Source organism: Oncorhynchus nerka, unplaced genomic scaffold, assembly GCF_034236695.1.
Source record: "Oncorhynchus nerka isolate Pitt River unplaced genomic scaffold, Oner_Uvic_2.0 unplaced_scaffold_1424, whole genome shotgun sequence".
In the NCBI taxonomy this organism is placed as follows: Eukaryota; Metazoa; Chordata; class Actinopteri; order Salmoniformes; family Salmonidae; genus Oncorhynchus; species Oncorhynchus nerka.
In genome coordinates this window covers 59,549-65,548 of record NW_027039895.1, presented here as the reverse complement: position 1 = coordinate 65,548, position 6,000 = coordinate 59,549, and the positions used below count along the sequence as shown (strand labels likewise).

At 52.8% G+C, this 6,000-nt stretch overlaps 1 protein-coding gene across 1 annotated transcript in view; it reads right to left on the bottom strand.

Moving 5' to 3' along the window:
* The window catches only part of LOC115127468 (protein CLEC16A), a gene marked incomplete at its 5' end in the record, with an annotated part of 64,719 nt that overhangs the window by 636 nt on the left and 58,083 nt on the right, over positions 1-6,000 (bottom strand). The gene's annotated exons all lie outside the window — the stretch shown is intronic.

Genomic DNA, 6,000 nt, shown 5'->3' with positions numbered 1-6,000 from the left:
CCTACCTTTCCACCCCAGACAGAGTAGGACCTACCTTTCCACCCCAGACAGAGTAGGTCTACCTTTCCACCCCCTACCTTTCCATCCCAGACAGAGTATGTCTACCTTTCCACCCCCTACCTTTCCACCCCAGACAGAGTAGGTCTACCTTTCCACCCCCTACCTTTCCACCCCAGACAGAGTAGGTCTACCTTTCCACCCCACTACCTTTCCATCCCAGACAGAGTAGGACCTACCTTTCCACCCCAGACAGAGTAGGACCTACCTTTCCACCCCAGACAGAGTAGGTCCCTGCCTTTCCACCCCATACCTTTCCACCCCAGACAGAGTAGGTCTACCTTTCCACCCCAGACAGAGTAGGACCTACCTTTCCACCCCCTACCTTCCACACCCCTACCTTCCACCCCTACCTTTCCACCCCAGACAGAGAGGGACCTGCCTTTCCACCCCAGATAGAGTAGGACCTACCTTTCCACTCCCAGACAGAGTAGGACCCACCTCCAACCCAGACAGAGTAGGACCTACCTTTCCAACTCCAGACAGAGTAGGACCTACTCTTTCCACCCCAGACAGAGTAGACCTACCTTTCCACCCCAGACAGAGTAGACTACCTCCACCCCAGACAGAGTAGGACCTACCTTTCCACCCCCTACCTTTCCAACCCAGACAGAGTAGGACCTACCTTTCCACCCCAGACAGAGTAGGACCTACCTTTCCACCCCAGACAGAGTAGGACCTACCTTTCCACCCCCAGACAGAGTAGGCCCTACCTTTCCACCCCAGCAGAGTAGGCTCTCACCTTCCACCCCAGACAGAGTAGGTCCTACCTTTCCACCCCAGACAGAGTAGGGCCTACCTTTCCACCCCAGACATAGTAGGACCTACCTTTCCACCCCAGAAATAGTAAACCTACCTTTCCACCCCAGACAGAGTAGACCTACCTTTCCACACCCCTACCTTTCCACCCCAGACAGAGTAGGACCTACCTTTCCAACCCAGACATAGTAGACCTACCTTTCCACCTCAGACAGAGTAGACCTACCTTTCCACCTCAGACAGAGTAGGGCCTACCTTTCCACCCCAGACAGAGTAGGACCTACCTTTCCACCCCAGACAGAGTAGGCCTACCTTTCCACCCCAGACAGAGTAGGCCTACCTTTCCACCCCAGACAGAGTAGGCCTACCTTTCCACCCCAGACAGAGTAGGTCTACCTTTCCACCCCAGACAGAGTAGGTCTACCTTTCCACCCCAGACAGAGTAGGTCTACCTTTCCACCCCCCCTACCTTTCCACCCCAGACAGAGTAGGTCTACCTTTCCACCTTTTCCACCCCAGACAGAGTAGGGCCTACCTTTCCACTCCAGACAGAGTAGGACCTACCTTTCCACCCCCCTACCTTTCCACCCCAGACAGAGTAGGACCTAACTTTCCACCCCAGACAGAGTAGGACCTACCTTTCCAACCGAGACAGAGTAGACCTACCTTTCCACCCCAGACAGAGTAGACCTACCTTTCCAACCCAGACAGAGTAGACCTACCTTTCCACCCCAGACAGAGTAGACCTACCTTTCCACCCCAGACAGAGTAGACCTACCTTTCCACCCCAGACAGAGTAGGACCTACCTTTCCACCCCAGACAGAGTAGGACCTACCTTTCCACCCCCCAGACAGAGACCTACCTTTCCATCCCAGACAGAGTAGACCTACCTTCCACCCCAGACAGAGACCTACCTTTCCACCCCAGACAGAGTAGGACCTACTCTTTCCACCCCAGACAGAGTAGACCTACCTTCCACCCCCTACCTATCCACCCCAGACAGAGTAAGACCTACCTTTCCACCCCCCTACCTTTCCACCCCAGACAGAGTAGGACCTACCTTTCCACCCCAGACAGAGTAGGCCTACCTTTCCCACCCCAGACAGAGTAGGCCTACCTTTCCACCCCAGACAGAGTAGGTCTACCTTTCCACCCCAGACAGAGTAGGTCTACCTTTCCACCCCAGACAGAGTAGGTCTACCTTTCCACCCCCCCTACCTTTCCACCCCAGACAGAGTAGGTCTACCTTTCCACCCCCCTACCTTTCCAACCGAGACAGAGTAGACCTACCTTTCCACCCCAGACAGAGTAGACCTACCTTTCCAACCCAGACAGAGTAGACCTACCTTTCCACCCCAGACAGACCTACCTTTCCACCCCAGACAGAGTAGGACCTACCTTTCCACCCCAGACAGAGTAGGACCTACCTTTCCACCCCAGACAGAGTAGACCTACCTTTCCATCCCAGACAGAGTAGACCTACCTTTCCACCCCAGACAGAGTAGACCTACCTTTCCACCCCAGACAGAGTAGGACCTACCTTTCCACCCCAGACAGAGTAGACCTACCTTTCCACCCCCCTACCTATCCACCCCAGACAGAGTAGACCTACCTTTCCACCCCCCTACCTTTCCACCCCAGACAGAGTAGGACCTCCTTTCCACCCCCTTTTCCACCCCCAGACAGAGTAGGACCTACCTTTCCACCCCAGACATAGTAGGACCTACCTTTCCACCCCAGAAATAGTAGACCTACCTTTCCACCCCAGACAGAGTAGGTCTACCTTTCCACCCCCCTACCTTTCCACCCCAGACAGAGTAGACCTACCTTTCCACCCCCCTACCTTTCCACCCCAGACAGAGTAGGACCTACCTTTCCACCCCAGACATAGTAGGACCTACCTTTCCACCCCAGACAGAGTAGGACCTACCTTTCCACCCCAGACAGAGTAGGACCTACCTTTCCACCGCAGACAGAGTAGGACCTACCTTTCCACCGCAGACAGAGTAGGACCTACCTTTCCACCCCAGACAGAGTAGGACCTACCTTTCCACCCCAGACATAGTAGACCTACCTTTCCACCCCAGACATAGTAGACCTACCTTTCCACCCCAGACAGAGTAGGACCTACCTTTCCACCCCAGACATAGTGGACCTACCTTTCCACCCCCCTACATTTCCACCCCAGACAGAGTTGGACCTACCTTTCCACCCCAGACATAGTAGACCTACCTTTCCACCCCCCTACCTTTCCACCCCAGACAGAGTAGGACCTACCTTTCCACCCCAGACAGAGTAGGACCTACCTTTCCACCCCAGACAGAGTAGGACCTACCTTTCCACCCCAGACATAGTAGACCTACCTTTCCACCCCAGACATAGTAGACCTACCTTTCCACCCCAGACAGAGTAGGTCTACCTTTCCACCCTAGACAGAGTAGGACCTACCTTTCCACCCAGACAGAGGAGGACCTACCTTTCCACCCCAGACAGAGGAGGACCTACCTTTCCACCCCAGACAGAGTAGGACCTATCTTTCCACCCCCCTACCTTTCCATCCCAGACAGAGTAGGTCTACCTTTCCACCCCCCTACCTTTCCACCCCAGACAGAGTAGGTCTACCTTTCCACCCCAGACAGAGTACCTTTCCACCCCAGACAGAGTAGGTCTACCTTTCCACCCCACTACCTTTCCACCCCAGACATAGTAGACCTACCTTTCCACCCCAGACAGAGTAGGGCCTACCTTTCCACCTCAGACAGAGTAGGACCTACCTTTCCACCCCAGACAGAGTAGGACCTACCTTTCCACCCCAGACAGAGTAGGACCTACCTTTCCACCCCAGACAGGTAGGACCTACCTTTCCCCAGACAGAGTAGGACCTACCTTTCCACCCCAGACAGAGTAGGACCTACCTTTCCACCCCCCTACCTTTCCACCCCAGACAGAGAAGGACCTACCTTTCCACCCCAGACAGAGTAGGACCTACCTTTCCACCCCAGACAGAGTAGACCTACCTTTCCACCCCAGACAGAGTAGACCTACCTTTCCACCCCAGACAGAGTAGACCTACCTTTCCACCCCAGACAGAGTAGACCTACCTTTCCACCCCAGACAGAGTAGGACCTGCCTTTCCACCCCAGACAGAGTAGGACCTACCTTTCCACCCCAGACAGAGTAGACCTACCTTTCCATCCCAGACAGAGTAGGACCTACCTTTCCACCCCAGACAGAGTAGGACCTACCTTTCCACCCCCTACCTATCCACCCCAGACAGAGTAGACCTGCCTTTCCACCCCCAGACAGAGTAGGACCTACCTTTCCACCCCTACCTTTCCACCCCAGACAGAGTAGGGCCTACCTTTCCACCCCAGACATAGTAGGACCTACCTTTCCACCCCAGAAATAGTAGACCTACCTTTCCACCCCAGACAGAGTAGGTCTACCTTTCCACCCCCCTACCTTTCCACCCCAGACAGAGTAGACCTACCTTTCCACCCCCCTACCTTTCCACCCCAGACAGAGTAGGACCTACCTTTCCACCCCAGACATAGTAGGACCTACCTTTTCCACCCCAGACAGAGTAGGACCTACCTTTCCACCCCAGACAGAGTAGGACCTACCTTTCCACCGCAGACAGAGTAGGACCTACCTTTCCACCCCAGACAGAGTAGGACCTACCTTTCCACCCCAGACAGAGTAGGACCTACCTTTCCACCCCAGACATAGTAGACCTACCTTTCCACCCCAGACATAGTAGACCTACCTTTCCACCCCAGACAGAGTAGGACCTACCTTTCCACCCCAGACATAGTGGACCTACATTTCCACCCCCCTACCTTTCCATCCCAGACAGAGTTGGACCTACCTTTCCACCCCAGACATAGTAGACCTACCTTTCCACCCCCCTACCTTTCCACCCCAGACAGAGTAGGACCTACCTTTCCACCCCAGACAGAGTAGGACCTACCTTTCCACCCCAGACATAGTAGACCTACCTTTCCACCCCAGACATAGTAGACCTACCTTTCCACCCCAGACATAGTAGACCTACCTTTCCACCCCAGACAGAGTAGGTCTACCTTTCCACCCTAGACAGAGTAGGACCTACCTTTCCACCCAGACAGAGGAGGACCTACCTTTCCACCCCAGACAGAGGAGGACCTACCTTTCCACCCCAGACATAGTAGACCTACCTTTCCACCCCAGACAGAGTAGGACCTACCTTTCCACCCCAGACAGAGTAGGACCTACCTTTCCACCCCAGACAGAGAAGGGCCTACCTTTCCACCCCCCTACCTTTCCACAGATACACAATACTAAACCCTCCCCTAGACTAGATACACAATACTAAACCCTCCCCTAAACTAGATACACAATACTAAACCCTCCCCTAGATACACAATACTAAACCCTCCCTGGACTAGATACACAATACTAAACCCTCCCTAGACTAGATACACAATACTAAACCCTCCCTGGACTAGATACACAATACTAAACCCTCCCCTAGACTAGATACACAATACTAAACCCCCCTAGACTAGATACACAATACTAAACCCTCCCTGGACTAGATACACAATACTAAACCCTCCCTGGACTAGATACACAATACTAAACCCTCCCTAGACTAGATACACAATACTAAACCCTCCCCTAGACTAGATACACAATACTAAACCCTCCCTGGACTAGATACACAATACTAAACCCTCCCCTAGATACACAATACTAAACCCTCCCCTAGATACACAATACTAAACCCTCCCTAGACTAGATACACAATACTAAACCCTCCCTAGACTAGATACACAATACTAAACCCTCCCTGGACTAGATACACAATACTAAACCCTCCCTAGATACACAATACTAAACCCTCCCTAGACTAGATACACAATACTAAACCCTCCCTAGACTAGATACACAATACTAAACCCTCCCTAGATACACAATACTAAACCCTCCCCTAGATACAATACTAAACCCTCCCCTGGACTAGATACACAATACTAAACCCTCCCCTCCCTAGATACACAATACTAAACCCTCCCTGGACTAGATACACAATACTAAACCCTCCCCTAGATACACAATACTAAACCCTCCCCTGGACTAGATACACAATACTAAACCCTCCCTCCCCTGGATACACAATACTAAACTCCCCTAGACTAGAT